The sequence below is a fragment of the Nomascus leucogenys genome, chromosome 10 (assembly GCF_006542625.1).
Source record: "Nomascus leucogenys isolate Asia chromosome 10, Asia_NLE_v1, whole genome shotgun sequence".
Taxonomy (NCBI): Eukaryota; Metazoa; Chordata; class Mammalia; order Primates; family Hylobatidae; genus Nomascus; species Nomascus leucogenys.
Window position 1 is genome coordinate 11,368,824 of NC_044390.1, and position 10,882 is coordinate 11,379,705.

Genomic DNA, 10,882 nt, shown 5'->3' on the forward strand with positions numbered 1-10,882 from the left:
AAACAGAGACTTCTGGAAGAGGCTGCAACAGGGAACCAGCTGAAGTCCTCAGCTGAATCTCAGGCATCCTTTCCCTCCCAGAAGCTCTCTTCTCACTTCCTGCTGCTGGAAACTGATAAAAATCATAGCCTCCCAGAAGCGGATGGTGAGTCAGTGCATTCAAGGCTGCACATCCCCAGGTAAGGTAACAAGAGTCAGGGTCTGGCTGAAATCTCCTCTCCCCGCTCGCACTCCTGGGCTGAGTGCCACTCGGCAAGGCGTGAGCCATTTTGCATGATGAAATCCATATTACAGATTTCTTCTGACGCCTGATGACTAACAAGGTCTGAAAACAACAAGATACCTCTGGGTGCTGCATCCTCCTCCTCCTCTTCAGTGTTTATGGAACACCTCCTAGGTATCGGGTGGGTGTTTTGTGCCAAGGATGCAAGCAAAACATTAGAGACAAAAGGCGGAATAGAATATGCCGAAGGCCAACGAGTGTATGAACTAGTGGTTCCCAGAGTTTGAGCTTTTATGAGCAGCTAAAAGTGAGAGCTTTATTAACTAGGATCAGACATTGCTAATTAGGTCAAAGGATAAAAGAGGTTCAGCCTAACAGTGGCCTAAACAAGACAGAAAATAAAAGTTTATTTCTATCATGAGAGTCCAGAGTCCAGAGTCCCACTGAGTAAGGGAAAGGTGAGGGTGAGCGCTTTGCTGCCCTTCCTGTGATATTCCCAAAGGAAAGACGGCAGAAAGAGGAGACTCACACAGTCCATTCTCCACCCCGCAGCTGCAGCCTGCGTACTCTTTGAAATATGTCATTCAGATCGTTATCCTGCTTCTCATCTTTCTGTGGCTTTCTATAGCTGGCCAGAAGCCCTCCCACAACCCCCACTGCCCTGCCTGCCTCCACCACCTGCTCCTTGCTCATCGCACTCTGGCTGTGGTGCCTGCCTTCTTTCTGCAACTTGCACACACCAAGCTCTTCCTTAAGCTACGCCTATGCATGCACAATGTCCTCTGGTTGGAAGGCCCTTTCTGCAGTTCCTTCTATGGCTTGTTCATCTCTGCCTTAGGCCTTAGCTCAAGTATCTATCACCTCCTCAGAGCACCCTTCCCTCAAGCCCTGGTGGGCAGTGGCTCTGTCACCTACATAGCCTCATAGTCACTCCCTCTCTCATGTTCCTGGTTATGTCTTTTTCTTTTAAGAGACAAGGTCCACTCTGTCATCTAGGCTAGAGTGCAGTGCATGATCATAGCTCAGTGCAGCCTTGAACTCCCCGGCTCAAACGATCCTCCCACCTCAGCCTCCTGAGTAGCTGGGGCTACAGGTGTGTGCCACCACACCGGGCTAATTTTTAAATTTTTTTGTAGAAATGGAGTCTCACTGTGTTGCCCACGTTGGTCTCTAACTCCAGTCCTTAAGCGATCCTCCAACCTCAGCCTCCCAAAGTTTTGGAATTATAGGCATGAGCCACTGTGTTGGGTCCCTGATCGTGTCCTTGATAGGATTTACCACAGTCTGAAGCCATCTCATTTGTTTGCTTGCTGGCTCTTTGTAAGTGTATGACCTCCTTGAGTAAAGGAACCTTGTCTGTCATGCTCACTTCTGTAGCCCCAGTGACCAAAAAGATGTCTGGGAAGGGTGTCACACATGCTCTGCAAATTTGTGACAGATGAACTGAATAGGAAAGAAGGATAAATTCTTTCAAACTCCATCAAAGATGCTGTTCCATGCTCTGACTAAAGTCAGAAGGTCTGAAGTCTGAGGTTTGTTGAAGGCTTTCACTGACTTAGATGAATCTAGTATGGTAGTAAGGTTGGCGTGTTCCACAACAGATAAGCCATAAGCCAAGACATTTACATCAACTCTTGTGTCCCAGCTCCATCCCCAACCCACCATGAGCTGCAGTATGAAAAAAATGCTTTTCCTAAGAGTGAGAGGTTTGGGATTTCACATGCCTGAGTCATCTTCATGGCAGACCTGACTGGGGCTCGTTTGCATTATATGGAAATGATCTTTCGGGGTGTGAGGCTGTTGATGAAAGAAAACCTTTAGCATCTGCATCTTTTTCGTAAAGCTGGAGCACCCACTGGGCTTTGTTCCATGTTGAACAGACATTTAGAGACATCTCTTTTTATTTTTATTTTTATTTTTTGAGATGGAGTCTTGCTCTGTCATCCAGGCTGGAGTGCAGTGGCATGATCTTGGCTCACTGTGACCTCTGCCTCCTGGGTTCAAACGATTCTCCTGCCTCAGCCTCCTGAGTAGCTGGGATTGCAGGTGCCCACCACCATGCCCGGCTAATTTTTTTATTTTTAGTAGAGACAGGGTTTCACCATGTTGGCCAGGCTGGTCTCGAAAGTTTGACCTCAAGTGAGCTGCCCACCTCGGCCTCCCAAAGTGTTGGGATTACGGGCATGAGCCACCATGCCCGGCAGGAGAGGTCTTTTTTTTTTTTTTCCTGGCAGCATTCTTTGGTGATCACAGAAGACCTCCGAGGCTGTTTGGGAAAGATGGGTCAGCTGACTTGCTGGCGCTGGGAGAAATCAGCCCCCATCATCAAAAAGACTTTCTATTGCATATTGTAAAATTTAAAAACTCTCAGGGAATACTGTGACCCTGTCTTTAAAACATGCATCTAAACAACCCAAATGTCAATTGATATGAATGAATAAACAAAATATGGTATATACATACAATGAAATATTATTTAACCTTAAAAAGGAATGAAATGCATATAGATGCTACAACATGATGGAATTTGCAGACATTATGCTGAGTGAAACAGGCCATAAGCAAAAGGACAAATACTCCATGTATGTGAGATACTGACAATGGTCAAATTCATGGAGATAGAAAGTAGAACGGTGGGGTGGAGCCAAGATGGCCGAATAGGAACAGCTCCGGTCTACAGCTCCCAGCCTGAGCGACACAGAAGACGGGTGATTTCTGCATTTCTGTTCGAGGTACCAGTTTCATCTCACTAGGGAGTGCCAAACAGTGGGTGCAGGACAGTCGGCGAAGCGCACTGTGCGCGAGCCAAAGCAGGGCGAGGCATTGCCTCACTCGGGAAGCGCAAGGGGTCAGGGAGTTCCCTTTCCTAGTCAAAGAAAGGGGTAACAGACGGCACCTGGAAAATCGGGTCAGTCCCACCCTAATACTGCGCTTTTCCAGCGGGCCTGGAAAACGGCACACTAGGAGATTGTGTCCCGCACCTGGCTCGGAGGGTCCTATGCCCACGGAGTCTCGCTGATTGCTAGCACAGCAGTCTGAGATCAAACTGCAAGGCGGCAGCGAGGCTGGGGGAGGGGCGCCCGCCATTGCCCAGGCTTGCTTAGGTAAACAAAGCAGCCAGGAAGCTCGAACTGGGTGGAGCCCACCACAGCTCAAGGAGGCCTGCCTGCCTCTGTAGGCTCCACCTCTGGGGACAGGGCACAGACAAACAAAAATTCAGCAGGAATCTCTGCAGACTTAAATGTCCCTGTCTGACTTACAGCTTTGAAGAGAGTAGTGGTTCTCCCAGCACACAGCTGGAGATCTGAGAATGGACAGACTGCCTCCTAAAGTGGGTCCCTCACCCCTGAGCAGCCTAACTGGGAGGCACCCCCCAGTAGGGACAGACTGACACCTCACTCGGCCAGGTACTCCTCTGAGACAAAACTTCCAGAGGAAATATCAGACAGCTGAATTTGTGGTCTCACGAAAATCCGCTGTTCTGCAGCCACCACTGCTGACACCCAGCCAAACAGGGTCTGGAGTGGACCTCTAGCAAACTCCAACAGACCTGCAGATAAGGGTCCTGTCTGGTAGAAGGAAAACTAACAAACAGAAAGGACATCCACACCAAAAACCCATCTGTACATCACCATCATCAAAGACCAAAAGTAGATAAAACCACAAAGATGGGGAAAAAACAGAGCAGAAAAACTGGAAACTCTAAAAAGCAGAGCACCTCTCCTCCTCCAAAGGAACGCAGTTCCTCACCAGCAACGGAACAAAGCTGGATGGAGGATGACTTTGACGAGTTGAGAGAAGAAGGCTTCAGACGATCAAACTACTCCGAGCTACGGGAGGAAATTCAAAACAATAGCAAAGAAGTTAAAAACTTTGAAAAAAAATTAGACGAATGGGTAACTAGAATAACCAATGGAGAGAAGGGCGTAAAGGAGCTGATGGAGCTGAAAGCCAAGTATCGAGAACTACGTGAAGATTGCAGAAGCCTCAGTAGCAGATGCGATCAACTGGAAGAAAGGGTATCGCTGATGGAAGATGAAATGAATGAAATGAAGCGAGAAGGGAAGTTTAGAGAAAAAAGAATAAAAAGAAATGAACAAAGCCTCCAAGAAATTTGGGACTATGTGAAAAGACCAAACCTACGTCTGATTGGTGTACCTGAAAATGACGGGGAGAATGGAACCGAGTTGGAAAACACTCTGCAGGATATTATCCAACAGAACTTCCCCAATCTAGCAAGGCAGGCCAATATTCAGATTCAGGAAATACAGAGAACGCCACAAAGATACTCCTTGAGAAGAGCAACTCCAAGACACATAATTGTCAGATTCACCAAAGTTGAAATGAAGGAAAAAATGTTAAGGGCAGCCAGAGAGAAAGGTGGGTTACCCACAAAGGGAAGCCCATCAGACTAACAGCTGATCTCTCGGCAGAAACTCTACAAGCCAGAAGAGAGTGGGGGCTGATATTCAACATTCTTAAAGAAAAGAATTTTCAACCCAGAATTTCATATCCAGCCAAACTAAGCTTCATAAGTGAAGGAGAAAGAAAATACAGAGAAGCAAATGCTGAGTGATTTTGTCACCACCAGACCTGCCCTAAAAGAGCTCCTGAAGGAAGCACTAAACATGGAAAGGAACAACCGGTACCAGCCCCTGCAAAAACATGCCAAATTGTAAAGACCATGAAGCTAGGAAGAAACGCATAAAATAATGAGCAAAATAACCAACTAACATCATAATGACAGGATCAGATTCACACATAACAATATTAACTTTAAATGTAAATGGGCTAAATGCTCCAATTAAAAGACACAGACTGGCAAACTGGATAAGGAGTCAGGACCCATCAGTGTGCTGTATTCAGGAAACCCATCTCACGTGCAGAGACACACATAGACTCAAAATAAAGGGATGGAGAAAGATCTATCAAGCAAATGGAAAACAAAAAGGCAGGGGTTACAATCCTAGTCTCTGATGAAATAGACTTTAAACAAACAAAGATCAAAAGAGACAAAGAAGGCCATTACATAATGGTAAAGGGATCAATTCAACAAGAAGAGCTAACTATCCTAAATATATATGCACCCAACACAGGAGCACCCAGATTCATAAAGCAAGTCCTGAGTGACCTACAAAGGGACTTAAACTCCCACACAATAATATGGGAGATTTTAACACCCCACTGTCAGCATTAGACAGATCAACGAGACAGAAAGTTAACAAGGATATCCAGGAATTGAACTCAGCTCTGCACAAAGTGGACCTAATAGACATCTACAGAACTCTCCACCCCGAATCAACAGAATATACATTTTTTTCAGCACCACACCACACCTATTCCAAAATTGACCACATAGTTGGAAGTAAAGCTCTCCTCAGCAAATGTAAAAGAACAGAAACTATAACAAACTGTCTCTCAGACCACAGTGCAATCAAACTAGAACTCAGGATTAAGAAACTCACTCAAAACCGCTCAACTACATGGAAACTGAGAACCTGCTCCTGAATGACTATTGGGTACATAATGAAATGAAGGCAGAAATAAAGATGTTCTTTGAAACCAACGAGAACAAAGAACAACATACCAGAATCTCTGGGACACGTTCAAAGCAGTGTGTAGAGGGAAATTTATAGCACTAAATGCCCACAAGAGAAAGCAGGAAAGATCCAAAATTGACACCCTAACATCACAATTAAAAGAACTAGAAAAGCAAGAGCAAACACATTCAAAAGCTAGCAGAAGGCTAGAAATAACTAAAATCAGAGCAGAACTGAAGGAAATAGAGACAAAAAAACCCTTCAAAAAATTAATGAATCCAGGAGCTGGTTTTTTGAAAAGATCAACAAAATTGATAGACCGCTAGCAAGACTAATAAAGAAGAAAAGAGAGAAGAATCAAATAGATGCAATAAAAAATGAAAAAGGGGATATCACCACGACCCACAGAAATACAATCTACCATCAGAGAATACTACAAACACCTCTATGCAAATAAACTAGAAAATCTAGAAGAAATGGATAAATTCCTTGACAAATACACCCTCCCAAGACTAAACCAGGAAGAAGTTGAATCTCTGAATAGACCAATAACAGGTTCTGAAATTGTGGCAATAATCAATAGCTTACCAACCAAAAAGAGTCCAGGACCTGATGGATTCACAGCCAAATTTTACCAGAGGTACAAGGAGGAACTGGTACCATTCCTTCTGAAACTATTCCAATCGATAGAAAAAGAGGGAATCCTCCCTAACACATTTTATGAAGCCAGCATCGTCCTGATACCAAAGCCTGGCAGAGACATAACCAAAAAAGAGAATTTCAGACCAATATCCTTGATGAACATTGATGCAAAAATCCTCAATAAAATACTGGCAAACCAAATCCAGCAGCACATCAAAAAGCTTATACACCATGATCAAGTGGGCTTCATTCCTGGGATGCAAGGCTGGTTCAACATACGTAAATCAATAAATGTAATCCAGCATATAAACAGAACCAAAGACAAAAGCATTCCCTCTGAAAACTGGCACAAGACAGGGATGCCCTCTCTCACCACTCCTATTCAACATAGTGCTGGAAGTTCTGGCCAGAGCAATCAGGCAGGAGAAGGAAATAAAGGGTATTCAATTAGGAAAAGAGGAAGTCAAATTGTCCCTGTTTGCAGATGACATGATTGTATATCTAGAAAACCCCATCGTCTCAGCCCAAAACCTCCTTAAGCTGATTAGCAACTTCAGCAAAGTCTCAGGATACAAAATCAATGTACAAAAATCACAAGCATTCTTGTACACCAATCACAGACAAACAGCCAAATCATGAGTGAACTCCCATTCACAATTGCTTCAAAGAGAATAAAATACCTAGGAATCCAACTTACAAGGGATGTGAAGGACCTCTTCAAGGAGAACTACAAACCACTGCTCAATGAAATAAAAGAGGATACAAACAAATGGAAGAACATTCCATGCTCATGGGTTGGAAGAATCAATATCGTGAAAATGGCCATACTGCCCAAGGTAATTTATAGATTCAATGCCATCCCCATCAAGCTACCAATGACTTTCTTCACAGAATTGGAAAAAACTACTTTAAAGTTCATATGGAACCAAAAAAGGGCCCGCATCGCCAAGTCAATCCTAAGCCAAAAGACAAAGCGGAGGCATCACGCTACCTGACTTCAAACTATACTACAAGGCTACAGTAACCAAAACAGCATGGTACTGGTACCACAACAGAGACATAGATCAATGGAACAGAACAGAGCCCTCAGAAATGATGCTGCATATCTACAACTATCTGATCTTTGACAAACCTGACAAAAACAAGAAATGGGGAAAGGATTCCCTATTTAATAAATGGTGCTGGGAAAACTGGCTAGCCATATGTAGAAAGCTGAAACTGGATCCCTTCCTTACACCTTATACAAAAATTAATTCAAGATGGATTAAAGACTTAATGTTAGACCTAAAACCATTAAAATCCTACAAGAAACCTAGGCAATACCATTCAGGACATAGGCATGGGCAAGGACTTCATGTCTAAAACACCAAAAGCAATGGCAACAAAAGCCAAAATTGACAAATGGGATCTAATTAAACTAAAGAGCTTCTGCACAGCAAAAGAAACTACCATCAGAGTGAACAGGCAACCTACAGAATGGGAGAAAATTTTTGCAACCTACTCATCTGACAAAGGGCTAATATCCAGAATCTACAATGAACTCAAACAAATTTACAAGAAAAAAACAAACAAACCCATCAAAAAGTGGGCAAAGGACATGAACAGACACTTCTCAAAAGAAGACATTTATGCAGCCAAAAAACACATGAAGAAATGCTCATCATCACTGGCCATCAGAGAAATGCAAATCAAAACCACAGTGAGATACCATCTCACACCAGTTAGAATGGCCATCATTAAAAAATCAAGAAACAACAGGTGCTGGAGAGGATGTGGAAAAATGGGAACACTTTTACACTGTTGGTGGGACTGTAAACTAGTTCAACCATGTTAGTCAGTGTGGCAATTCCTCGGGGATCTAGAACTAGAAATACCATTTGACCCAGCCATCCCATTACTGGGTATATACCCAAAGGACTATAAATCATGCTGCTATAAAGACACATGCACACGTACGTTTATTGCGGCACTATTCACAATAGCAAAGAGTTGGAACCAACCCAAATGTCCAACAACGATTGACTGGATTAAGAAAATGTGGCACATATACACCATGGAATACTATGCAGCCATAAAAAATGATGAGTTCATGTCCTTTGTAGGGACATGGATGAAACTGGAAAACATCATTCTCAGTAAACTATCGCAAGGACAAAAAACCAAACACCGCATGTTCTCACTCATAGGTGGGAATTGAACAATGAGAACTCATGGACACAGGAAGGGGAACATCACACTCCGGGGACTGTTGCGGGGCTGGGGGAGGGGGGAGGGACAGCATTAGGAGATATACCTAATGCTAAATGACGAGTTAATGGGTGCAGGAAATCAACATGGCACATGGATACGTACGTAACAAACCTGCACATTGTGCACATGTACCCCAAAACCTAAAGTATAATTAAATACAAAAAAAAAAATTTAAAACTTTTAGAGCAGGAAAGAAAGGAAGTAAAGTACATTTGGAAGAGGGCCAAGTGGGTGACTTGAGATATCCAAGTATCCTGTTTGACCTTTGACTTGGGGTTTTATACGTTGGCATGCTTCTGGAGTTTTGCATCTCTCCTCCCTTGATTTTTTCCCTGGGGCAGGCCGTCCACATGCACAATGGCCTCCCAACATGGGAGGGGCCGCATGTGCAGTGCACTTATTGAAGTTGTATGCATGCTCACTTGAGGTGTTTTTACCTTATCAGTTGAGCATTCCTAGAGGAAGCTCATTTACCAATTAAACTCCACCATTTTGCCTCTTAGTGTCCATGCTTGAGCCCACTTGCCACTCCTGAGATCTTATTGGGAAGCGGCTGATCACGCACTTCAGATGTTTTCCATCTACCAGGAGACTGCCAATAGGTCTGTTAGGTGCTGTCTGTGATCAATTATTATTTTAGAGAGACATTTTAGCAACCACTCAACCATCACTTGATGGTCGCCTGACATTCCTGAGGGGAGGGAGCCCTCTCCTGCCACGCTCATGTCTGCCTAACTGCCAACTTCAACAGTTTTAGTTTTTGTGGTTTACACATGTGTCATTGTCCGGGCAACATTTTAATTTTCTTATTCTTGTGAACAAGGTACAGGGGCTTCGTTAACTCTACCAAGTAGTTATTCATAGAAAGATGATTCAGAAGACTCAATCTTCTGAATTTACCTTTTATCTCTGCTTGTTAATAATGACTCTGTTATATGCCGGTGAGGCTAGACAATGCTGCAGTAACAAATAAAGCCCTGAAGTCACAATGATGTATCAGAACAAATTTTTTTTCCCCCTTCATAGAATGTCTAGGAAAGGTTTCCTCCATGCACTGACTCAGGGATCTAGGCTGTTTCCACCTCGTGGCTCATCAAAGGCTTTCATGGTCACAGCCAAATGAAATCGGAGAAGTGGAGGGACTCTTCTAGTGAACTGCCTTGACCTACATTTACACACTCCTCCTCCGTTCAAAGTCCATTAGTCAGACTTGTCACATGGTTCCAACCACAGTAGGTGAGGAAGTAGGAGGAACACATGGATTTTCTCTTCCCAGCACCCTAATGGTCTGTACCTCAATGCACAAACCCAGCTTATGGCCCTAAGTGAAGAACTGCTAGTTGCTTTATTAATCAAGTAATGAGAACCTTTTTCTTATTAATTATGGTCATGTATTTATTTGACTGAGACATAGCTAATTTATTCACTCTTTCAATAAGTATTTGTTGAGTATTTCCTCTCTACCAGGCACTTTTGGGCCCTGGGGATATGTCAGTAAGTGAAACAGAACAAAACCACTTCCTTCATAGAACTAGCATCCCAGTGGGAAATTGTGAAAGACAGATAATTAACCCAAAAAATAAGAAAGCAATATATTAGGCATTGATACGTGCAATGGAGAAAATAAAACAGGGAAGAGCCTTCAAGATGCAAGTGTGTGTATCTGTGTGTTTGTGTGTATTGAGGGAGGAACTTAAAATTAGATGGTTAGTGAAGACCTTCTTGCAAAAGTGACATTTGAGTAGATGCCCAAAGGAGGCAGGAGAGCTCTGGGGTAAAAGCCGTCTGTGAAGGGGAAGAAGGGAGTGCAAAGGCCCTGAGGCAGGAGAGTGCCTGGCATGCTGAGGGCAGTGAGGATGTCAGTGCGTCTGAGGATAGTGGTGGGATATGAGGTGAGGAAGGTGATGAGGATGTACTCACCCTGGAGGGCCTTGTAACCCGTGTAAGGATGTTGCTTTTACTCTTGCTTAAAAACCTCCAATTTTCTTCCCACTTCCCAACATACATACTGTACGTCTGTCAGTTCCCCTACAGCAGTGGTTCTCAAATTTTAAATGGCATTAGAATCACCTAGAAGGTTAAAATCAGACTGCTGTGGTTCACCTCGCAGGGTTTCTATGGTAGGGCCTGAGAATTTGCAATTCTAATTGGATCCCAGGTGCTATGGTCTGAACGTGTGTGTCCCCTCAATTCATGTGTTGAAACCTAATCCCCAGTGCAATGGTAC